Source organism: Macaca thibetana, chromosome 18, assembly GCF_024542745.1.
Source record: "Macaca thibetana thibetana isolate TM-01 chromosome 18, ASM2454274v1, whole genome shotgun sequence".
Classification (NCBI taxonomy): domain Eukaryota; kingdom Metazoa; phylum Chordata; class Mammalia; order Primates; family Cercopithecidae; genus Macaca; species Macaca thibetana.
This window is the reverse complement of record NC_065595.1, coordinates 9469483-9495234: the sequence shown is the minus strand read 5'-3', so window position 1 is coordinate 9495234 and position 25752 is coordinate 9469483. Positions and strand designations below refer to the sequence as shown.

General features: G+C 41.4%; 1 long non-coding RNA gene across 2 annotated transcripts in view; it reads left to right on the top strand.

Annotated features, from left to right (window-relative positions):
- Positions 1-19757, top strand: part of LOC126941380 (uncharacterized) — a 52482-nt gene extending 32725 nt beyond the window's left edge. Inside the window, exons 4-6 of one of the 2 annotated variants that reach the window (XR_007721281.1) lie at positions 2919-3011; positions 12903-13057; positions 17361-19757. This is a non-coding gene — a long non-coding RNA (uncharacterized LOC126941380). Of the gene's footprint in view, positions 1-2918; positions 3012-12902; positions 13058-17334 lie in introns of both variants that reach the window. The other variant, XR_007721280.1, reaches the window with a different exon arrangement.
- The last annotated feature ends 5995 nt before the right edge of the window (positions 19758-25752 follow it).

Genomic DNA, 25752 nt, shown 5'->3' with positions numbered 1-25752 from the left:
AAACTGCTGTAGCTTTACTTTAACTGTTTATTTTTCAAAACATCAGTAATTATATTTCAGTGAGTTGTCTTGATTTTATATGGCTGGGTATAGAAAGAAGAGTAACTCCACTTTACAGATGGCATGGCCAGGAATAATCATGGTTCCCGTCGTTTTTGGCCGGAGAATTTTAAAAGAATATTGAAAAAAATTAGTGCTTTAGAGGAGATTATGCTAATGATTCTGCTATCGGCAGGTCACCCCAAGAGAAATAAGTCTCAGCCCATCAACTTGCTGATGCTACAACTTCTCTGAGAGAGGTGAGGATGTTCTCAAAGTAGGCAAGAATACTCATTATTGAAAAGGTAAAACATGATTTAAAAGATGGTGAGAAAAGTTGTTTTCTAGAAGCACAACAAACATCACGAGGAAGCCATGTTGCTTATCTGCAGGCTTTGATATTTCTGTGTTGGATTAGTCTTTGATATTTGGAAATCAGATCATCATTATTGGAGCAGTGGTGTTCTTAATGAGGGAAAAAAAAAAAAAAACATCTAAAGCGAACTAAATGGTGGAGAGGAAAGTCTGTAAATGTTAAGAGGTGAGTTGGGAATGCATGGAGGAGCTCTGACTTGGAGCCAATTCGAATAGGACTGAGAGAAGTAGTGGATCATACGATAGGCGTTTAATAACAGCTTGCAGACAAGGTTCAACAAGGACCTGTCAAAAGTAACTCTTCCAAATACCGTGATAGAGTTAAGGCAGAGGACATCTTTGCATTGTTTAATTATGAATTACTTCTTAATTATAAATAGCTACAGAGAAAATCAGCCGGGTGCAGTGGCTCACACCTGTAATCCCAGCACTTTGTGAGGCTGAGGTGGGCGGATCACCTGAGGTCAGGAGTTCGAGACTAGCCTGGCCAACATGGTGAAACCCTGTCTCTACTAAAAATACAAAAGTCAGCTGGGCACGGTGTCAGGCACCTGTAATCCCAGCTACTCGGGAGGCTGAGGAAGGAGAGTCACTTGAAGCTGGGAGACGGAGGCTGCAGTGAGCCGAGATCATACCACTGCACTTCAGCCTGGGCAATAATAGAGTGAGACTCTGTCTCAAAAAAAAAAAAAAAAAAAAAAGAGAGAAAATCATGGCCAACAGGTGTGTGTCTGCTCCTCAGCCCTATCAAAGCTCAACATGTTGCCATATTAGCTTTAGATTTGAAATGAGGACACTTTAAAATGCCATGTTTGCTCTAGGTTTAAAATGAGAACAAATTACAGAGACACTTACCCCCTCTGTAATACCTTCCTCTCCTGTTACCCTCTCCCTCCCTTCTTTCCCAGAGGAGGGTTTAGTGTTTATTATTTCCATGAGATTTTTTTTTTTTTAATGGCATTTCATTACTTAGGTAAATACCTGTAAGTTACAGATAATATTCGCAGAGGGTTGAATGCTGGCCCTCCCACAGGCTATGTCCATATCCTGATCCTCTGCAACCTGTGAGTGTGCCCTTACTTGGAAAGTGTCTTGGCAGATACAGAAAAGATATGATCCTGCACCATCTGGTGGACCCTAAATCCAATAACAAGTGTCCTTAGAAGAGAGAAAAGAGAAGGGCGTGTGAATATGGAGGCAGAGACTGGGGTGATATGGCCACAAGCCAAGGAAGTCCTGGAGCCACCAGAAGCTGGAAAGGGCCAGGCAGGAACCCGTAGGGCCTTTGAAGGAGTGCTGCCTGCTGGTGCCTTGGATTCCAACTTCTGGCCTCCAAAAGTGTGAGGGGATACATTTCTGTTGTCAGCTACCCAGTTCGTGCTAATTTGTGATGGCAGCCCTAGGCAACTGATGCAGTATTGATTTGCATCTTTCAGACTAATGTAATGGTATGTGACTGTATCAGTCTACAACCTCCTTTTTCTCAGGATTTGATATTTATCCATAATGCTACATACAATTTTATTTCATTCCTTTCCTTTGTTCTGTAGTGTTCTACTGTATGACTTTATTTCTAACCAGCTGTGTGACCTTAGGCTTATTTCTGTTTGTCTTAATATCCTAATCTGTAAAATGGGGAAAATAGTCACTAAAAATAGTGGAAGTATTAAAATTCATAAAAACCTATCTACCTCATAGAGTTCTTTTGAAAGTTAAATAAGTTAATATTTTTAACATTCTTACAGTAGAACATTCCTGATAGTAATTGCCCTATGTTAATTAAAAAATCTATTTATCTATTTGATTGCTGATGGATTTGTAGGGTGGTTATGCTTTGCCATCATCATAACCAACAGAGCTATGAGCTGTGTGTATCTCCTGGTCCACATGTGCAAGAATTTCTTGATTGTCTATGCCTAGAGGTGGAATTTCTGAGTGTTTTGGGATTTCTGAGTATACCTTTAACTTTATGAGATTTTACCCAGTTGTTCTCCAGAGTGGCTGTAACCATGGTCTTTCCTCTTGAAATAAATGAAGTTTGTCCATGTCTTTGTCAATGCTTATTATTATTAGAGTATGGACTTTTTGCTTCTCTGATGGATGTGAAGTGGTTTAATTTCAGTATTCCATTTAACTATTATTTTTCATATTACTAGTGAAATTAAGCATCTTGTCAAATGTTTCTTGACTCTGTTTCCTATTCTGTGAACGGTGGGTTTGTAACCCCCATCTCTCTTTATATTGGATAGTTTATCTTTTTCTTATTTATCACCCTTTGTGGATTCTAGACACTTGCCTTTCTTTAAGTATTGTATTTCTTGAGATAGAGTCTCACTTTGTTGCCCAGGCTGGAGTGCAGTCTCAGCTCACTGCAACCTCCACCTTCCTGGTTCAAGTGATTCTCCTGCCTCAGCCTCCCAAGTAGCTGGGATTACAGGCACCTGCCACCAGGCCTGGCCTTGTAGTATTTATTTATTTATTTATTTATTTATTTATTTTTGCAGAGATGGAGTTTCGCCATGTTGGCCAGGCTGGTCTCAAACTCCTGACCTCAGATTAGCCACCTGCCTCAGCCTCCCAAAGTGCTGAGATTACAGGTATGAGCCACTGCGTCTGGCCGACACTTGCCTTTCTTTAAGTATTGCATCTTTTGTATCAGTTTGTGCTTGTCTTTTCACTTTGTTTATGGTTCTTTTGTTTCATGAAAGTTTTAAAAAAATTTATGTCGTCAAATATACCTTTTTTTTTTAATCATTTGTTCTTTTAAAGAGATCTTGTTTGAAAAATCATTTTCTACCATAAAGTCATAAAATCTTGCTCTTATAATTCTTTTAAATGTTTTAATGGATTTGATTTTCATGCCTGGGGTTTTAGTAGGCTTTGAATTATTTCTGTATATGATGTAAGTGAGGGATACAATATTTTCCATATGGATGACCAGTTTTCTCAGATTTATTGAAAAGACTGGTATGTGTCCAGCCTCTCTGAAACACTGATCTACTTAGTACTGCCTAGTACTGCAACAAACTCACTCTCCTAATTAAGTATCGTTTTGTAATCATCCTTATTATCTAATAGGCAAGATCTTATCCTTCCCTGCCATGTTTTGTCTTTAGAAATGTCTTTGCTCTTCTATATTAAGAATATACATGTTCAGTTATAAGAAAAAACTTATTTACAATTTTAAACATTGGAGTTTCACTGATATTTTTAGTAAAATTCTAATGTATCTATGTGTCTTACCATTGACTAACATGGATCACATCTCTACTATTCACAATCCTTTACTGTATGTCCTTCGAGGATATTTTTAGTTTTCTCTATAAAGGTCTTGTCCACTTTTAAAGAGATTTATTCATTTGAATCTTATGGTTTATGTTATTTCTTTTTCCTCCATTTGTTCTATTATAGTTCATGCTTAGTTATAAAATAACTTAATTATAAGCTTAAAAATAAGCTTAAAATAAGCTTAATTATATCATTTATTTTATTATTTATTGATTTTTTGTTTTTGCTTTTTTGAGACAGGGTCTTCCTTGTTGCCCAGGCTAAAATGCAGTGGTGCAATCATGGCTAACTGCAACTTCGATCTCCCAGGCTCCAGTGATCCTCCCATCTCAGTTTCCTGAGTAGTCAGGACTATAGGCATGTACCACCATACCCAGCTAATTTTTGTATTTTTTGTAAAGATGGGGGTCTCGCTGTGTTACCCAGGTTGGTCTTGAACTCCTGGGCTTCAGTGATCCAGCTGCCTCGCCTCCCAAAGTGCTAGGATTGCAGGTTGAGCCACCGTGCTTGGCCTATTTGTTTAAAGTAGTTGCTGAACTCTTTGAACAGTTTTGCTTGCATTTTTAATGGTGACACATTTTCTACAAATTAGGAATTTTATAGAAATGTTATCTCCAGTCTTCTACTTTTTGTACCACTTATTTCTTTTTCTCAATTTAATTGTATTAGTTAGGTTAAGTAGAAATGTTATTAGGTATCCTTCATATGGGGCATTCTTGCCCCTGAATTAAATGGGAATGTGAGTTAATCTCTTTCGTAGTGACGAGTGAATGGGAAGGATCTTCGTATTCTTCCCATCCTTGCACTGTGGTGGTTAGACATGTAAGAAGACATTGGAGAGACAAATAGAAAACATACCGTGAACAGGGCTTCTGGCAAAATTCCTCTCGGCTCCACCCGAGCTGGTGATCTCAGTCTCCTGTATAGGACAATACATGTCTTTTCATCATCACTAGTTGTTCATTCATTCATGATTTTATTTTTATTTATTTATTTTTTTTGAGACGGAGTCTTGCTCTGTGCCCCAGGCTGGAGTGCAGTGGCGCGATCTCGGCTCACTGCAAGCTCCGCCCCCACGGGTTCACGCCATTCTCCTGCCTCAGCCTCCCGAGTAGCTGGGACTACAGGCGCCCGCCACCTCGCCCGGCTAGTGTTTTGTATTTTTTTTTAGTAGAGACGGGGTTTCACCAGGTTAGCCAGGATGGTCTCGATCTCCTGACCTCGTGATCCGCCCGTCTCGGCCTCCCAAAGTGCTAGGATTACGGGCTTGAGCCACCGCGCCCGGCCTCATTCATGATTTTATAAAATGAATAAATTAGTAGTTTACCTCCAAAAAATGGCAGGCAGTGTTCAGGAACTTGGAGGGAGGGGAATGACTACAGTCTACCCTATGTCTCACAGCTGAAGAGAGCTTGGGATGTAACGAGGCATACTTGCTTTCTCTCCTGGCTTAGTGGCCAGAGGTAGCAGCGTGTAAGCGGTTAAGCCCATGGCAGTTTAGGGTACCCAAAGCTTCTCCTTTATATTTGAAGCTGAGTTAAAGTCAGATAAACTGCACTCTATTGCCTAGGCCAGAGTGCAGTGTTGTGATCATAGCTCACTGCAGCCTCAGACTCCTGGGCTCAAGGAATCCTTTTGCCTCAGCCTCCTGAGTAGCTGGGATTACAGGTGCGTGACACTACACCTGGCTAATGTTTTATTTTTTGTAGAGACAGGGTCTCACCATGTTGCTTAGGCTGGCCTCAAGTGATCCTCTCGCCTGGCCTCCCAAAGTGCTGAGATTACAGGAGTAAGCCACTGTAAGGAGTAAGCCTTGGATTTTTTTTTTTGAGACGGAAGTCTTGCTCTGTTGCCCGGGCTGGAGTGCAGTGGCCAAATCTCAGCTCACTGCAAGCTCCGCCTCCAGGGTTTATGCCATTCTCCTGCCTCAGCCTCCCTAGTAGCTGGGACTACAGGTGCCCGCCACCTCGCCCGGCTAGTTTTTTGGTATTTTTTAGTAGAGACGGAGTTTCACCGTGTTAGCCAGAATGGTCTCGATCTCCTGACCTCGTGATCCGCCCGTCTCGGCCTCCCAAAGTGCTGGGATTACAGGCTTGAGCCACCGCGCCCGGCCCAAGCCTTGGATCTTAAATGTAATTTTAAAAAGCTGAACTTCGTGTACCTTTCCAAACTTCACAAGGAGCATCTTTCAAAAAATGCTAATCTAAGTCATTCATATAATTTGAATATTTATAATAGAAAATTATTCAATTAGGCTACTATAGTCATTTTTCAGGAGAAATTAGTGATAGTATAAATTTTTTGTCCAGGATGCAATGTCCTGCTGAATCTATCATGCATTACTGTCTTTCCCTAGAATATTTACTTTTTGCATATTCCTTAGAATATGCAAAAAGTAAACAAATAGCATCTCTTTATGCCAGAAATTTAGATGTCAACAAAACTGCGTGGCTTCCTGGGGAACTCTGCAATTTTTGCTTCACGAATGGGCAGGAGCCCAGCAAGTCCTGCCTCTTTGTCCACACTTAACAGGCTGGCACCCTGAGGAGTTATTTAATTTAGAAAAGTGCTCCCAGTACTGCCTTCTACTCTTTATCTTAAATAGGCAAGTCTTCTTCCTAAGAAAAGAAATCAGAAGAAGCTCCCTGCTGAAAAGAAAGCTTATCAACCACCGAGTCCCCAGGAGAAGCTGTTTCCTGCCTAATGGTAGGAATTATCTGTCTGGGCTTTTTGCTGTTAACTGCAAAGACCCTTGGGCACACTCAAGCTTTCAAGAAGCCGTGTATCCTCTGCCCTGTCATGGGAACCTGATCTGGCTGTTTTGCTGAGTCAAAGCATTGGATACTGCAGTCAGCTACTTCAAGCCGCTGGCTTCCCCCTTTGGATTGTTTCTTTCATCTTTACTCTCAAAATCTCATCCATTCTTCAGTCTGTGCTCAAATATACCTTTGTCCTTGAGACCTGGGAAGGCTTCCTGTGTCCACTTCTCTCTTCTCACATTTGCTCTGTGTTATCTGTTTATACCTCTTGTTTTCGTGGAACAAAGCTTGGGCTTTGGAGGTCGACCTTGGTTCAAATCCTGGCTCTGTATCTCACTGTGTGAAGACGCTGGACAGATTTCTTGATTTTTATGATCCTCTATTTCCTCATTTATAAAATAGAGATAATAATGCCAAATGTCACCATATTTGTGTAAAAAATAAATATGTATATAAATCATTTGACATGTTGTCTATCAAACACTCGACCATATATTGTATTCTTCCTTCTTCCTGTTACAGGTAGTTACATATGAGCAGGGCAGGAGAGGGCTCTCCCTCACCCCTACCCACTGGGAATGTCGGGTGATGGTTTGGCAATTATCGTATTGCCTCTCAAAAAATGATAATTCGGCAGCCAGGGAGAGGCCATTTCCTGATGGTCCACACCTGTTAACATCAAAATGTTAACTGAATGCAGACCACAGGAAGAAGCTACTGAGCATGCCTGTTAAAAGACAATAATGGCGAAGTACCATGTTCCGAGTGGGATACACACCACTGGAAAAGGGGAAAAGGGAAGAAATGCTCAGATGGGCATGTGTATAAATTACTAAACACACGGTGCTCAAGTCCAAAGGGTAAGGAAAGCACTGTGCATGCAGGAAGCCCACCCTAAGGGGAGAATCATGGGAAAGAGGCGAGCCTATAAAGTCCCAGGACCATGGTTAAAGTGCTGTTTGTTGTTCTTTTTTCTTTCTTTCTTTCTTTTTTTTTTTTTTTCCTGAGACTGAGTCTTGCTGTGTTGCCCAGGCTGGAGTGCAGTGGTGCGATCTCGGCTCACTGCAACCTCTGGCTCCTGGGTTCAAGCGATTCTCGTGCCTCAGCCTCCTGAGTAGCTGGGATTACAGGTCTGTGCCACCATGCCCAGCTAATTTCTGTATTTTTAGTAGAGATAGGGTTTCACCATGTTGGACGGGCTTGTCTCGAACTTCTGACCTCAGGTGATCTTCCCACCTGGGCCTCCCAAAGTGCTGGGATTACAGGGATGAGCCACCATGCCCAGCCTTTTGTTTTTTCTCTCTCGGACTTTCAGGAGCTTACTTGGGTCTCTTCCAAGTGAATTTTCCTTTCTTTCCTATTCTAAAGCCTTTTTATATTTAAAATTTATTTATTTACTCATTTTATTTTTTATTTTTTTCTATTTTCAACAATGTTGCATTTTTATTGGTGACAATTTGGAATATTATATAATTACATAGTCTTGAACTATATAATAAACCACTCTAATAATATAGTGGAGTCATTCAGTCAGAACTTTCCAGAAAACCTGAAATTCATTTCTCATAGATTTCTTTTCAGCATAGTTATTATTCTTTGTCTTCTTGCTTTTCTTTTTTTTTTTTTTTTTTAACATTTTTATATCTATAGGTTTTTGGGGAACAGGTGGGATTTGGTTACATGAGTAAGTTTTATAGTGGTTATTTGTGAGATTTTGGTACACCCATCACCCAAGCAGTGTACACTACACCCAGGTTGTAGTCTTTTATCCCTTGCTCCCTTTCCACCCTTCCCCCTGCCCTGGTCCCCAAAGTCCACTGTATCATTCGTAAAGCCTTTTAAAATAAATGTCCACTCCTGCTCTGAAAATTGCCTCAGTCTTTTTTTCTGCCTTATGCCTCTCAGCCAATTTCCTTCTTCTGAGGAGGCAAGGGCTGAAGTTGCTGAGGACCTGTAGGGATTCACTGCTGGCAACTTGGTGTAACTCGGTTCTCTGCCACCGTTAACATTACTACTGTTAGAAACAAGTGCTCAGTGCCACAAGGAAAAACCAGCACTTAGAGAATTTCTCAGCAAGGCACATTTATTTCTGCAGAAGGGTGCTGCTCACATCTGTCCTGACCACAAGAGCATACTGAACAAAGGAAGGGATTTTTAACGCTAACACAGTTCCTGTCCCTGTGTCATTCCCTTATAGGCTAGGGTTGGAGTGCACAATCTAAACTGATCCCAGTAGGCTAAGACTTAAACTTTTCTAAATAGGGTAAGCATGTGATTTGTAAGAAAGGAGGGGGTAGGAGTAGTCCGTCCATTATAGTAAAAGGCATGCCTGGACATGTCTGGGCATGTCAGGGTGCAACAAGAGTGGGTTTGCAGGCTAGAAACAAGAGAGTACAAGGAGGTTGGGCTTTTGAACAAAGAACAAGAACATTACACAATTAAACCTTTTGAAGAGGAATTTATCATTCCTAACATTACTATTTCATTTCTGTTTAGTTACTGATTATTTAATAACATTTTGATTCACAGGAGTATTGGGACCACATCTTATATAACTCTCTATCCCCCAGAACTAAAGATAGTGCCTTGGGTATATCAGGCAGTCTGTGAGGAGTTGCTGTGTTAAAATATGTTGGTCAAAAGAGAAACAGAGAAAAAAATAAAAGGCATATAACCAACATTCTGTGTCCTCAATTTCTCTCTTTAGTTTAGAAAAGGTCAGCAGATGTCCACATCCTTAAGACCAAAGGGTATTTTAGATCAGGACTGTGGCAGACTGGGTCCTAGCAGTTCTCGTGGTCCCTGTTACTGGACAAGGTCTCAGAGCCATTGTGATCCCACTCAAAAGCCTTAAAACACTGTATTTTCTTCCTTTTGCTACACAGGACATTTGTGGGACAATTGGCATAAGATCTACAGGCTAGGTAATAGTAGTATATCAATGCTAACTTCTGATTTTGATGATTGTACTGTGGTTAGTAAGACAGAAATATTTAGGAATAGGAAAGCATTATGTCTGCAACTTACTCCTTGACTGTTCAGAAAAAAACCCATTAAGACACAGAGAGAATGATGGAGCAAACATGATAAAATGTCAATATTTAGGAATCCACTTGAAGTCTGTATGGGTATTCATGGTACTTTTTTTTGCAACTTTTCTGTAAGTCTGAAATTATCTCAAAATATGTTTTTTTGTAAACTGAGATCACGCTTGCATCTTCTCTGACTTGTAGCCAGATGGGGGAGTTACCAGACCAATTTATAGTTCTCTTTCCCTTCTCCCTAAATTAAGATGTATGCTTGCATACATGTCACAGCCTGGGAAATGACACCAGTTACCTAATGGGGTAAGCCCAATGGAGAGCTTTTGGGACAGTCAGATCTGCATCATGGTCAGAGGCATTTCTGATGCTTAGCTGCAACTGGGAGCCCTACACTCCCCAACTCTGCATTCATTCATGAGATGTTAGCCCAGAGTTTGCCTCTCCCACAGAGATCAGGAATAAGTACAGATGGTGCTTGACCAATAATGTCTGATATGGGTGCCTACTATACTACAGAGCCAGGAGACATGGCACCTCGGGAAAGATCAACTTTGACAAAGAAGGCTTTATTGACTTCTTTTCTTTTCTCTTTTCTTTTCTCTTTTCTTTTCTTTCCTTTCCTTCCCTCCCTCCCCTCCTTTCCTTCTTTTTTTTTTTTTTTTTTTTTTTTTTTCTGACAGAGTCTTACTCTGTCACCCAGGCTGGAGGGCTGGAGTGCAGCGGTGCAATCTTGGCTCACTGCAACCTCCACCTCCCAGGTTCACGCCATTCTCCTGCCTCAGCCTCCTAAGTAGCAGAGACCACAGGCACATGCCATCATACCTGGCTAAGTTTTTGTATTTTTATTAGAGACGGTTTCACTGTTTTAGCCAGGATGGTCTTGATCTCCTGACCTCATGATCTGCCCGCCTCAGTCTCCCAAAGTACTGAGATTACAGGCATGAGCCCGGCCTGACACACTTTTGTCTTTTTTTTTTGAGATAGAGTTTTGTTCTTGTTGCCCAGGCTGGAGTGCAGTGGTGTGATATTGGCTCACCACAACCTCCGCCTCCCGGGTTCAAGTGATTCTTCTGCCTCAGCCTCCCAGTAGCTGGGATTACAGGCATGTGCCACCATGGCTGGCTAATTTTGTTTTTCAGTAGAGTTGGAGTTTCTCCATGTTGATCAAGCTGGTCTCGAACTCCTAACCTCAGGTGATTCACCTGCCTCAGCCTCCCAAAGTGCTAGGATTATAGGTGTGAGCCACCATGCCCGGCCCATACTTTGTTAATAGACCTACATAGTGGTCAGAATTTTTTGAGTCCGTAACAAAGTTGTCGTTGGGTAGAAGAAGAAGGGGAAAAGAATGCCAGTATAGATTTATCACGTTTATGAAAACTGAAAGATAAATATTGGAACATTTCTTTGTATATAAGGGCTAAATTATATGCTTAATTGTAAATAAAACAGGTTTTCCCATACTTTTTCTTATGATATTACTGGCCTGTCAGATTTCTCTCCCACAGCAAATCAGGGACGCTGAACATGACATCTGCAAGGGTAGGTTTGTCAGAGGTGTGTGAACCAGAGCAACTCCATCTTGAATAGGAGCTGGGTAAAATTAAGCTGAGACCTACTGGGCTGCATTCCCAGATGATGAAGGCATTCTAAGTCACAGGATGAGATAGAGGGTTGGCACAAGACACAGATCATAAAGACCTTGCTGATTAAACAGGTTGCAGTGAAGAAGCCGGACAAAACCCACCAAAACCAAAACGGCCACGAGCGTGACCTCTGGTCGTCCTCACTGCTACACTCCCACCAGCGCCATGAGAGTTTACAAATGCCACGGCAATGTCAGGAAGTTACCCTACATGGTCTAAAAAGGGGAGGCATGAATAATCCATCCCTCGTTTAGCATATCATCAAAAATAACCATAAAAATGGGGCAACCAGCAGCCTTTAGGGCTGCTCTGTCTATGGAGTAGCCATTTTTTATTCCTCTACTTTCTTAATAAACTTGCTTTCACTTTATGGACTCATCCTGAATTCTTTCTTGTGAGAGATCCAAGCACCCTCTCTTGGGGTCTGGATTGAGACCCCTTTCCTAACAGGGTCACAGCCTAAACTCATGTTGTGGTCACACTAGAACTCAAGCATTTCTGCCAGACCCAGGGAGCAGCCCTTTCTAAGGAGCAGCTCCTGACAAAAGGGAGGAGCAGACTGAGCCAAACGAGGCAGGACAGAAACGCTCCAGATGTCAGCTGTCCCTCAGCCCTCTGTCTCAGCTCTTCTCGCCCTCTTAGCCTCAGATCTTCTCCCTCTGTCTACACACCCATCCTTCACATGAGGTTTTCAAGTCTGGGGACTAAAAACAGATACAGCTAATTTTATAAAAATCTTGGAGAGGCACTGGGAGTGTAAAGAAGCACTTTTGGGAAACCAACACAGAAGTGAAGCCTAGACGGGGGGGCGCGTGTGTGTGGCAGTGGCGGGGGGAGGGATTCTCTCCACGTCACTGCATAACACAGGATATCGCAGCGCTGTGTGCACTCAGGGGACAGCACACAGATCTCAGTGACCTTGGGGCCAGTGCAGTGCAGCGGCTTTGGCTCCAAGCGAGGACTCAGTACCCTGCAGCACTGGCATTGGGATCTTAATTGGCATGGATGGGTGACGGTGCTAGTGGCAGCCAGGAGCACTCACACACAGCAGAGGCATTGGAAAGGGGCAGAAATACAGAAGTTGCCACACTGGTAGATGGGAATGTGCTTTGATTACCTGTGAGATGCCTTCTGGAGAGTTCCCCTTTTAGGGGGGAAACAGAGATACAGAGATACTATAGTTGTGAGTGACAGGAGAAGCAGAGAAGCACAATCTATATGGCACAGCTTTTTTTTTTTTTTTTTAATCCATAGAGAGGTATAGATTAATTGATATGTGCATTTCTTAGCTTGCTAATTTAGAAAGAGTATCTTTTTAGAATATCAATTTATATGTGCACATTAAAATAAGTCATATCCATTTAACCACTACCTTTGTACTCTTACCTAATATTCACCAAAGTAATGCGGTGATTTTTTAAAGCTAAGGTGAACATCGGAATTACCTAGGGAGTTGTAAAAACACATATGCCTCTATCCCACCCTTGGAAAGTCAGATTTAAGGATTTGGGATAAAGCCAAAATAGCTATAGTTAAGAAAAAATCTCTTAAGGAGATTTTAGTATTCATTTCTTTGTTGAGGACTAAGAATAAACAATCTGTACTGTTACATAATATAAAATTATAATTATATACCTACTCTTTACTTAGATAATAAGGTTGATAACCATGATAAAATGTAACAGATAAATCATAAAAAACTTATAATTAATTATAACGTCTTGCATTTCTGTTGCACTTTTCATCTTTTCAAGCACTTTACAACCATTATCCCAATTTGCTCCTGTAACAATCATGAACGAGAAGAGTGAAGAACTATTGGGCTGTTCCTTAGAATAGAGACAGTGATGTGGACAAGGCAGTATACAACGTATGGGCATAAGAGGGAGTCTTATGGGACCAGATCCAGGTAAGTGTTATGCGAACCAAGCTTAAAGGTAGTGTGGTTCTAAATGCATCCCTGGCATTCAACAGAGACTGCTCAGTGCCTTGTTTGCTTTCTGTGCTCAACTCTTCTACAGGAAAATTACAGTCATTATAGTTAATTGCCTTATTATCATTATGTTCCATAGTTTAAAAGTGCCCCAAACCCCCACACATTGAAGTCTCCACCTGGCACCTGCCAGGAACACCTTTGGAACTCTGTTCACTTGGGCCGGACGTGGTGGCTCATGCCTGTAATCCCAGCACTTTGGGAGGCCGAGGCAGGTGGATCATGAGGTCAGGAGATCAAGACCATCCTGGCTAACACGGTAAAACCTCGTCTCTACTAAAAAAAATACAAAAACATTAGCCGGGTGTAGTGACACGCACCTGTAGTCCCAGCTACTCGGGAGACTGAGGCAGGAGGATCGCTTGAACCTGGGAGGCGGAGGTTGTAGTGAGCCGAGATTGCCACTGCACTCCAGCCTGGGTGACAGCGAGACTCTGTCTCAAAAAAAAAAAAAAATTCTATTCACTTGGCTGAGCATGGTGGCTCACACCTGTATTCACAGCACTTTGGGAGGCTGAGGTGGGCAGATCACCTGAGGTCAGGAGTTTGAGACCAGCCTGGCCAACATGGTGAAACCCTGTCTGTATTAAAAATACAAAAACTGGCTGGGTGGGAGTGACTCACGCCTGTAATCTCAGCACTTTGGGAGGCTGAGGCAGGTGGATTGCTTGAGGCCAGGAGTTCAAAACCAGCCTGGTCAACATGGTGAAACCCCATCTCTACTAAAAATACAAAAATTAGCTGGGCGTCATGGCCCATGTCTGTGGTCCCAGCTACTTGGGAGGCTGATGCAAGAGAATCGCCTGAACCCAGGAGATGGAGGTTGCAGCGAGCCGAGATTATGCCACTGCACTGGGCAACACAGGGACACTCCGTCTCAAAAAAAAAAAAAAAGAAGAAAAAGAAAAAAAGGAAAGAAATCTATTCAAATAAGATTCCAGGCGTAAGAGTTGACAATCTTGTTCTGCTTAGTGAAACCCAGCTTGCCCAGGTAACCTCCATTTTCACTAGAAAGTCCAGAACTAATTTAGGAGACTAGCTTTGCCCACGTGAAGCATCTTAGTTCTTGTACTTTAGATAAGATTTAGAAGCATCCACAGACACATCATCTCCCCTGGTAGTCAGCTGGCTGAGGTGGATACTCTTATCACAGTGCCTGCATGTTGTTGAAAATGCTCTTGTAGGATGGAAATGAAATTTGACTTTAATTTATAGATTTCAAGGTGAATATTTTTGAACTCAATATATTCATTTTCTGTGAATATTTCTAAGAGAAAAAAATCAACAGAGACTTTGAACAATGGATATAAAATCAGAATATCAAAGGAATACTCACTTTTAATCTTTTCTTTATTAAACTTTAATTCTAAAAGCATTTGGCTGAATATAATTTTGTTTCCATTATCATTAAAAAGTCATAGCATTTAATTGATATTATTTTATGTACATAAATCAACACAATCACTGATTTATTATTTGATACTTCTTTGTATAAACTGATCATTTAATAATTTTACTTCTAAGAGGAAAGGTTAATATTTCTATAGGTTTCAGCAGTGGAAGCAGAAATGCATACACTTATATGGGGTGAACAAAAATATGACTCCTCTCATCTGTCCTACCAATAAGACTTTCTGGTTCTGCTTCTAAATGCCAGGAATCTGTTTGCTTTCTTCTTCCCAGGCATCATCTTCCTGGACAACCACACTACTAAGCACATGTGCGTTTCTCCATTTCCATTCTTGCTGAATCCCCTTCCCATTCACTTACACAGCAGCCAAAATACTTTTAAATTTAATTAATTAATTTATTTGAGTTGGAGTCTTGCTCTGTCACCCAGGCTAGAGTGCAGTGGTGAGATCTTGGCTCACTACAACCTCCGCCTCCCTGGTTCAAGTGACTCTCCTGCCTCAGCCTCCCGAGTAGCTGGGACTACAGGTGCCCGCCACCACGCCCAACTAATTTTGTATTTTTAGTGGAGATAGGGTTTTACCATGTTGGCCAGACTGGTCTTGAACTCCTGACCTCATGTGGTCTGCCCACCTTGGCCTCCCAAAGTGCTGGGATTACAGGCATGAGTCACTGTGCCTGGCCCAAAATACTTTTTAAAAAGTGTGAAAATTGGATCACATAATTCCAATTTCATCCAGTGGTTTCCCATTGCATTTAGGATAATATCAAAACTCCTTGAGACCCAGAATTCTCTCTCCCTCTAATTCACTGTGCATCAGTCACGCTGGCCTTGGGATTTCAGGACCTGCAGTCTGATCCCCATCTCTTGGCCTGAACGTCCTCAGGTCTCAGGTGAAATGGCATTTCTTTGAAGAAGCCTTCTGTGGTCACTTAGCCCTGTTCTTTCAGAGCCTTTATCACAAGGTAGAGAATTGCATATCCAGGAATTTGTTTGCTCACTTAACACAGCTCCATGATGGCTGCGCTTTGTTTTTGTCCATCACTTTGTCTAGAGCAATGAATGAATGAATATCAGAATGTTTCAAATAAAACTGGAACTTGGGCAATGTGTGTGATTCTGTCTTACACAACATGCCCAAATGTTGGTCCAATCATCCCCACAAGATCTTCTCAACAGGCTACTTATAATTTTTCACCCGTATGTTCACGGTGTTCTCTCCTTCCCTCTGCCACGTCTTTACCCCTCATTTCTCTCAATCTTATAATGAGGACGTTGCAACGATTCAGTCAATAATATTCTCTACCATCACTGTCTACAGTACAGCATTTATTTTTCATTTTTGTATTTTTACCAAAAGATGTCATGAGTGTGTATCTGACCTCTTCAGTTACAAAGTGAGAAATTGAAGACATGGTTCTCATTTTTCCTTGGCACTGAGTTCTGTGTTGAATTGAACACATGCATCCTCTCTGACATATATATAATTTTCTCCCTTCTCTTAATTTCTAGGATTGCTTTTAAATGAGGAGGCTCCAAGTTCAATTTTGCATGAAATACACATTTTTAACAAGTTGATTTTTTAACAAGTTGATATTTTTTCACATGCTATAACCATCTGTCACTCAGTAAAGCCTAGAAATCAGATATATCAAAAACTAACCTTTTTTTTTTTTTAAGAAGAAAATATAATCATGTTTTAAAAGACCATTATGCCCCCAGAGATTTGGGGTAATTTTGTTTTGAAGCAATACTGACCCCCTGTGGCCAGGAGACTTCCTCACTTTTTTTTTTTTTTTAAGCAAGAGAGTTTTTTTTTTTTTTTTTTTTTTTGTATCCATAGAGAGGTATGGATTGACTTATTTGCATTTCTTAGTTTGCTAATTTACAAAGATTGTTATCTTTTTGGAATATCGATTTACATATGTACATTAAAATAAGTTATATCCTTTTGACCACTACCTTTTTACTCTTACCTAATATTCATCAAAGTAATGCAGTGACTTTTTAAGCTGAGGTGCACGTCGGAATTACCTAGGAAGTTGTAAAACACATATGCCAAGAGTTTTTCTTGTAATACTTTCTCTATCATGACAGTATTTATTTTCAGCCCACAAAATTTACTGTAATTTAGTAGTGCTGATATTTTCAGTCTATAATTCTAGTCACAAAGGCAATATTTAGCAAAGTAATTTCTTGTTCTCTGTCAATTGTGGGGCGGGGGTGGAAATGCAACCCGACGTTGTAAGACCCCGGAGTCCAGAAGATACAGTATTTGAGGTGTGTTCACTCTAAGTATGCGGTTATTTCTCCCATTTGGGGCACCTTTCTCCTGTTCTTCCCATTTCTATAAACAACGCCATTTTATTAACATCACATTTTATTGGGGATCAGCTGCTCCTTATTTAGCTATAGCCCACTGTCCTCACCATCAATTTACATTTCAAAATACCTTACGTGTGGCTCTCTCCGCCATCTGCATTTCACCACCTTTGTCTTCTGCTTCCCTGATGATGGCGGTGGCCTCCTGGGCGCCTTCTCTGCTCCTCTCCTCCTCTTCCCTCCCTGCTAGGCTCACCCTCTCCTCTTCAGAAGCACCCCGCCATGGATTGTCTTCTGACCAGTGGCTCCTTGTGGCCCTGTGAGGATCAGGCAGAAATTGGGATAAGAGTTCAAAAATGTTTATGACAATTAGAGCAACGTTATGTATGTTTGGATCTAAGAGTAAAAAATTTGGCTTGTATTTTTGTAGTTGATATCTTGTTTCCATTTCATGTTCTAGCAATTTATTTCTACCGTCTGTTCCAGCAGCACTGGTCAGTGATGGATTGGAAGAAAACTCGCCCTTCAGCACAGAAGGTTTGAGCAGCACAGCTTTACTCAGTCCTCCTGGGTTAATCCTTCCTAAACATCCTTGTCTTGTGAATTATTCCCTTACGCAACGATTTTAATGTCTTCTCGTCTTCCATTGTATCATGTTGTATTAGTCCGTTCTCACGCTGCTAGGAAGAAATACCTGAGACTGGGTAATTTATAAAGAAAAGAGGTTTAATTGACTCAGTGCCGCGAGGCTGGGGAGGCCTCAGGAAACTTACAATCATGGCAGAAGGCACCTCTTCACAGGGCCGCAGGAGAGGATGAGTGCCAGCAGGGGAAATGCCAGGTGCTTATAAAACCATCAGACCTCACTCACTACCATGAAAACAGCACCCCCATGATTCAATTACCTCCCAACAGCACCCCCATGATTCAATTACCTCCCACAGGGGCCTTCTTGTGACACCCGGGGATTATGGGGATTACAATTCAAGGTGAGATTTTGGTGGGGACACAGCCAAACCATATCCCATGTTCTAAACTCGCTGTGGGGTTTCTAGCGAATTTAATTTCAGTCCAGCTGTCCAGCCTTCTTCTTAATTGAGCTCACCAGGCTCTCCGGGCCTCTGCTTACGTGGAGAGGTCCGCGCATGCACGCACACAGTGTGTCCCACTCCTTTCTTAGGTTCCTGAGCCAACCCCGCCCCAGATGCCGATCCCTCTCTGTGACCCATCCAAATGGAACCATTGCTTCAAGGTCCACTTCAGGTTTTTCCTCCTACGGAAGCTTCCTGCTCATCCCAAACCTTACTGGTCTTCCGGTCAGTTCAGTTCCCATGGCGGTCACCATGACAACAGGTCAGCACAGGCAGCTTGCATGGGCCGAGGGCCTCATGTGCCCCGCCTCTGTGGTCTCTGGGCAGCATCTCCTGTACTTCTCATGCCAGTCTACGAGGTAGCTGCTATTTTCATCTCCATTTTATGGATGTGGAAACTGAGACACAAGGTGTTAAGTTTCATGCCCTTGGTCAAAGAAGCTGTAAGGGGTGAAGAGGGGATCACGGCAGTCTTGACTGTTTTTTGATTTATCTGCGACGTATCTACTAGGAACTCTAGTTTACAGAGGAGGACATTCAAAGTTTGATGCCCTGGGCCACAGGCTGGGGATGCATTGATTTGAACCCAGGTCACTTATGTTAGTGTCCTTAGGCTGTGGTAACAAATCACTACAGTCCAGGTGGCTTCACACAGCAGATTTATCATCTCACGGTGCTGGAGGCCAGAAGTCTGAAATCAAGGTGTTGGCAGGGCTGGTTCCATCTGGTGGCTCAGTGAGAGAATCTGTTCCACGCTTCTCCCTCTTGGAACAGCTTCTGATGGCTGCCAGCAAGCCTCAGCATTCCTGGCCTTGTAGCTGATTCACACCCATCTCTGCGTCTGTGTTCACAGAGGTCTCCCTCTGTGACGATCTATGCTTAATCTCCTTCTCCTTTCGTTTATAAGGAATGAATTTAGGGCCCACTCTAAACCCAGAGTGATCTCATCCTCGAGATCCTTAATTACATCTGCAAAGACCCTATTTCCAAGTAATGTCACACTCACGAGCCATGGAAGTTAGGACTTGAACATACCTTTCTGGGGGGTGCTACTCAATTTACAACATCAGTCTCACTATCAAGCCTGCATCCTTTCCAGGCTGTGCTACCGTGCAATCACTTTGTGCCACTAAATTTCCTATTTGATCACATACTCTTTATGCATAGGTTCAGTGTTTCACAGGCTCAGGATTTATTTACGCTGTTGTAGTTAAGGACCGTGCTTTATCCGCCATTGGCAGCCCCTCAGTGCCTCACACAGTGCAACACATAAAAGGAACTGTCCAAGAGAGAATGGCAGGCATCAGTGCGATAAGACATCCTTGGATGGGAGAACCTTCCAGAATTCTCCATCACAGCAAGTAGACAGTTAGGTAACATCATCTATGGATAAAGTTCTTATGTGTAGGCGAAAGAAAAGGTATTCCTCCACACGAAAAAGGATGCCTATTGGGAGTACCGGGAAGAACTAATAATCATTTTGCTTCTAGTACATGCTAGGCCCTGTCATGCATTTTACTTTATTCTTATTTAATTAACATTTTGTCCATTAAAGTTTAGAGCAGCAAGAAAAGAAATGAAGTACCCAAAATAGCTAAATTGTAGTTGGTTTGGGCATAGCAGGTTAGGCTAGCAAGATGGAAGAAAACAACTTTTGTGACTCACTATGAAAAACAATTATTGAAAAATAATTGACTCTCAAGGTATTGTGGGTCTTACTAATTGAATATGTTTTCATTGAAAAGACAAAAACCCAGGGCTGTGAGAGAACCTTTGTTTTTGTATTGCCATTCACCGGAAAAGCTTCTTAAGCTCAATAATAAAACCGTGAATAACTTTTAGTACTACAGTTTCAGTCGTTCTTTCTTTGGTGACTTCACTTCAGGGAAGTTAAAAAAAAGTGGCAGTAATTCTGAGCACAACAAAGACTTAGACTTTCAAAACTCGATTTGCATTTTAAACATTCAGGAGTAAGGACTTTTGTTTGTTTGCATTTGGTTTTTTTTACGTAGCCCTTGAGGATGCAATGTGAAAAGACAGCGCTTTTAGCTGAAATGATGGGTCGTGTAATTGGAGGCTGGCTGGGTTGGTGGTGGGGGGTCCGCAGGAAGGACTCCCCCAGGATATTCCGCTTTGGAGTTGTTTTTAAGTGGATTGCTCCCCAAAGAGAATGAAGAGCAAGTATATTTCAAGTTTAATGCTCTCTTGAAAAGCAGCAAAGATTGCTTTTTAAAATAACTAAATCTGTGATGAGGGATAAGGGAAAATAAAGGCCTGGTATTCTCTTCTGTTTGCCCTTTGATAACTTGTTTTTGTTTGAAGCTCTGTTTTCTGGATATATGTTCTCGAACATATTTCTGTTTTAAAATCTCTCCTCTCCTGCTGTGAACTGTCTGAGTTGGTCTTGACAGTGCACTGGGCTGGAGGCTGGAGGACTATTTAGTCATCAGAGTGGCCAAGGAAGGGCCGTTGTTGGTTTATCAGTAGCACCCCCTTGTGGCGATTCTATGCATTTCCTCATTCTAAGTAGCTGAAACGTTTCAAGGACAAAGTTAATTTGATTTATAAACGATATTTTATTCTATTTTTCATGTTGTTAATTTAATTACTTTTCTCTCTTGCTCTAATGTTTAGTCCAGCCTAAGACCCATTCTTTCCACTTTAAATTTAGGGATGAAGCCTGTCGCTTGGAACAGACTGAGGTTCATACGAGGACTGAAGGCATTTTAATAACACTGAACATCAAATCACTGCCAAAAGTCTGTGCCAAATCTTCGCACTTGCTTGATTTTAAACACTTGAATATTTAATTCTAAAATGCACTTTTCTCAAGACAAAAGTATTTTAAATTGCTGTTATTGTTACTTAATAGTATAGTATTCCTTTTATCTTTATTTGTACTCAGAAAATAAATTCTGAAGGCTTTCTTATTAACCACTAAAACGTATAGTCTGTGCAACACCTTATAAGCTCATACTCAAATGCTGGATGAAATTATTTGGAAATTAAGTTGCTTGAGTGAAAATTTCATACGGGAGAGCTATAGATACCTTAGAGCAAATTGGAGCTACATAGGCTTTACACTTCTTTAAAACATCCATATTTCAATCAGAGAATGAAATCTGAACATTAATGCATTTCACGTGGACTGAATATCTGGTTTTTGAGCTTTGCTATAACTCTGGATTTTTTGGTATGGTAATTAAACTAATGTTAAAAGTGCTTCTTGACAACTTCTTACTTTTTTGCCATTATAGTTCCCTATTTCTATAACACTTTTCCACATGCCCCTCAAGGTTTTGCCTTGTTTGAATAATTTAGATTAGGAGGTCATTCAGAGATCATTTAAAATACAATTTTGCCCAGACTATATTATTACATACTACTTTTGGAGGACACTAAATGAATGCTTACTTGTAGAAATAATCAGGGCGGTTGGTTTAGAGGCTCAGGGCCTTATTCTTTATGAACCTCAAATACTGCGAGTACCAGGTTTGGAGGAGTAGGGCAGTGACTTACAGCACAGCTTCTGGGAGGAAAGAAGGAAGTCAGGTGGTGCTCACAAAAGTAATTTGCATTATACTGAACCTATTGCACTCAACTATTCTCCATGCAGAGCACATTGATCCTACGTCACTGATTGATACAGCTTCACGATTTTTATGAATGCCCCTTCCCTTATTTTCCTACAGAACTGATTTTGTTGACTTTTTAAAAATTCAATTTCATATATTGGGGAAGTCCATAGTGCAATTTGTGCTAGTCGGCTTTGATTATTTTCAAAACTTAAATCCTATATTTAGAAGAACTTTCTATGAGTGTTTTTGAAAAAAAAAAAATATATATATATATTATACACACACACACACGTATATACACACATACATATATATACACACACACATATGTATTAAATCCTGGGGCCTGATAAAATAAATTTAGGTATTTTTAACTAATTAGAAGAGGAAGGTATCTGAGGCAGGAAAATAGGGTCTGGAGGCAGGGAACATAGGGCGATTCACACTTCAGCTATGACAGGAAATATCCTCTCCAGTTACACAGGGCGTATGCTGAGTAAATGACTTTGTAACTTTACTTCATCCTCTTCATTTACACAGGGCTAACACCAAGTAACGAATGGAAACCTCTAGAGGGCATTTAAACCCCCCAAAATTTTGTAACAGGGCCCTTGAGCCTCTGTGCTTGGGCCCACTCCCACACTGTGGAGTGTACTTTCATGTTCAATAAATCTCTGCTTTTGTTGCTTCATTCTTTCCTTGCTTTGTTTGTGCATTTTGTCCAATTCTTTGTTAAAGACGCCAAGAACCTGGACATCCTCCACCGATAACAGTATCAGGGACAGGGGCTGTGCTTATTCATACCATTTGTGAATGGTTGGAGGCTACTGCCCACCTGTGATCACTCTGGAGAAGAGAATCTTGAAGATAATTGTAATTTGGATTCCCTTCACTCCAAAGTACTGTCTTGTCTTGAATTGGGACTTTAAAGAGGCAACGGAGAAGACGCATTGAGAATGACCAAACTCTGTAATCACATAAGGAGCCTAACAGCACTCTGCTCTATACCTGTCTCTCTTTTTAGGCAGGTTCTGGCACCAAAATGTCTGGATTTTAATTCAGCCTGCCATTTACTACCTCGATCAGTTATGTTGCTATGTAACAAATTACCACAAAACTTAAAAGCTAAAAACAACATACCGTTGTTATCACACTGTCTCTGTGGCTCAGGAATCCAGGCATAGTTTACTTGGGTCTTCTTCTGGCTCAGGGTGTCTCATAAGGCTGCAGTCAAAGTGTCAGCTTGGGCTCTGGCTTCATCTGAAGGCTCAGCAGGGGAGAACCCGCTGATAAGCTCACACATGTAGCTGTTGGCAGGCCTCAGGTCAGGTTGGCCAGAGACATCAGTGTCTTGTCACATGGGATGCTCCACTGAGCGGCTCTCAACATGGTAGCTGGCTTCTCCCAGAGTGCATGAGAAAGAGAGTGAGAGTGAACAGAGACAGTTAGAAAGGTAGAAGTTAGAGCCTTTGTGTAACCTAATCTTAAAAGTGATATCCCATTACTTTTACCACATTTCGTATGTTACATGTGCGGCACTAGGTCCAGCTCACATTCAACAGAAGGCAATAGTGGGATGCTGGGGTTCCTGAGGACATCTCAGAGGCTGCCAGGGTCATTGTCTCTGTCACTGATGTCTCTGGTATTGGGTTCTTTTGTGTCAAATGACTAAAATAATGATTCTTACTTTAGTGAGCATTGAATAAAATAATAAGACACTTAGAGCTATACCTTGCCTATAGTTGGAGGCCAATTAAATTGAGGCATTAACAACACCCTGTTTTATAAAGGAAGAAGTAAAAGTACACTGAATTTACAGGACTTATCAAGAGTCCTACAATTCAGAAGGAAGGGGGCTGCTGGGATGTGAACCCAGGGCTGCCTAACTCCAAAGCCCATTCTTTCTCTCTTTTTTTTTAATCTTAAAAAAGACATATTTTTTTTTTATTATACTTTAAGTTCTAGGGTACATGTGCACAATGTGCAGGTTCATTACATATGTATACATGTGCCATATTGGTGTGCTGCACCCATTAACTTGTCATTTACTTTAGGTGTATCTCCTAATGCTATCCCTCCCCCTACCCCCACCCCATGACAGGCCCCAGTGTGTGATATTCCCCTTCCTGTGTCCAAGTGATCTCATTGTTCAATTCCCACCTATGAGTGAGAACATGCAGTGTTTGGTTTTCTGTCCTTGCAATAGTTTGCTGAGAATGATGGTTTCCAGCTTCATCCATGTCCCTACAGAGGATATGAACTCATCCTTTTTTATGGCTGCAGTGTATTCCATGGTGTATATGTGCCACATTTTCTTAATCCAGTCTGTCACTGATGGACATTTGGGTTGGTTCCAAGTCTTTGCTATTGTGAATAGTGCTGCAATAAACATACGTGTGCATGTGTCTTTATAGCAGTATGATTTATAATCCTTTGGGTATATACCCAGTAATGGGATGGCTGGGTCAAATGGTATTTCTAGTTCTAGATCCTTGAGGAATTGCCACACTGTCTTCCACAATGGTTGAATTAGTTTACAGTCCCACCAACAGTGTAAAAGTGTTCCTATTTCTCCATATCCTCTCCAACACCTGTTGTTTCCTGAGTTTTAAATGATCGCCATTCTAACTGGTGTGAGATGGTGTCTCATTGTGGTTTTGATTTGCATTTCTCTGATGGCCAGTGATAATGAGCATTTTTTCATGTGTCTGTTGGCTGCATAAATGTCTTCTTTTGAGAAGTGTCTGTTCATATCCTTCACCCACTTTTTGATGGGGTTGTTTTTTTCTTGTAAATTTGTTTGAGTTCTTTGTAGGTTCTAGATATTAGCCCTTTGTCAGATGAGTAGATTGCAAAACTTTTCTTCCATTCTGTAGGTTGCCTGTTCACTCTGATGGTAGTTTCTTTTGCTGTGCAGAAGCTCTTTAGTTTAATTAGATCCCATTTATCAATTTTGGCTTTTGTTGCCATTGCTTTTGGTGTTTTAGTCATGAAGTCCTTGCCCATGCCTATGTTCTGAATGGTATTGCCTAAATCATGAGTGAACTCCCATTCACAATTGCTTCAAAGAGAATAAAATACCTAGGAATCCAACTTACAGGGGATGTGAAGGATCTCTTCAAGGAGAACACAAACCACTGCTCAATGAAATAAAAGAGGACACAAACAAATGGAAGAACATTCCATGCTCATGGATAGGAAGAATCCAGATCATCAAAATGGCCATACTGCCCAAGGTAATTTATAGATTCAATGCCATCCCCATCAAGCTACCAATGACTTTCTTCACAGAATTGGAAAAAACTACTTTAAAGTTCATATGGAACCCAAAAAGAACCTGTATTGCCAAGACAATCCTAAGCCAAAAGAACAAAGCTAGAGGCATCACGCTACCTGACTTCAAGTTATACTATAAGGCTGCAGTAACCAAAACAGCATGATACTGGTACCAAAACAGAGATGGAGACCAATGGAACAGAACAGAGCCCTCGGAAATAACACCACACATCTACAACCATCCGATCTTTGACAAACCTGACAAAAACAAGAAATGGGGAAAGGATTCCCTATTTAATAAATGGTGCTGGGAAAACTGGCTAGATATATGTAGAAAGCTGAAACTGGATCCCTTCCTTACACCTTGTACAGAAATTAATTCAAGACTTAAATGTTAGACCTAAAACTATAAAAACCCTAGAAGAAAACCTAGGCAATACCAAGGCCCATTCTCTTAACCACTGTTTTGTCCTAATCACCCTGGAGGCCTGGATGTGATTCCATCCCCAGATGTGTAACAGGTACTCAGAGTTGCATTCCTGCTTCAATATTGTTCTCATCAATGACTTCCATGTAAATTAGGCCGCCAGCCAACTTCCTTTCTTTATCAAATTTGAGAGGCTGGGCACGGTGGCTCACGCCTATAATCCCAGCACTTTGGGAGACTGAGATGGGTGGATCACCTGAGGTCAGGAGTTCAAGACTAGCCTGGCCAACATGCCCAAACTCCGTCTCTCCTAAAAAATACAAAAATTAGCCAGTCATGATGGTGGACGCCTGTAATCCCAGCTACTGAGGAGGCAGAAGCAGGGTGAATTGCTTGAACCCGGGAGGCAAGGTGGAGGTTGCAGTGAGCCGAGATTAAGCCACTGCACTCCAGCCTGGGCAATAGAGCTCCCGTCTCAAAAAAAATTTTTTTTTATTTATTTATTT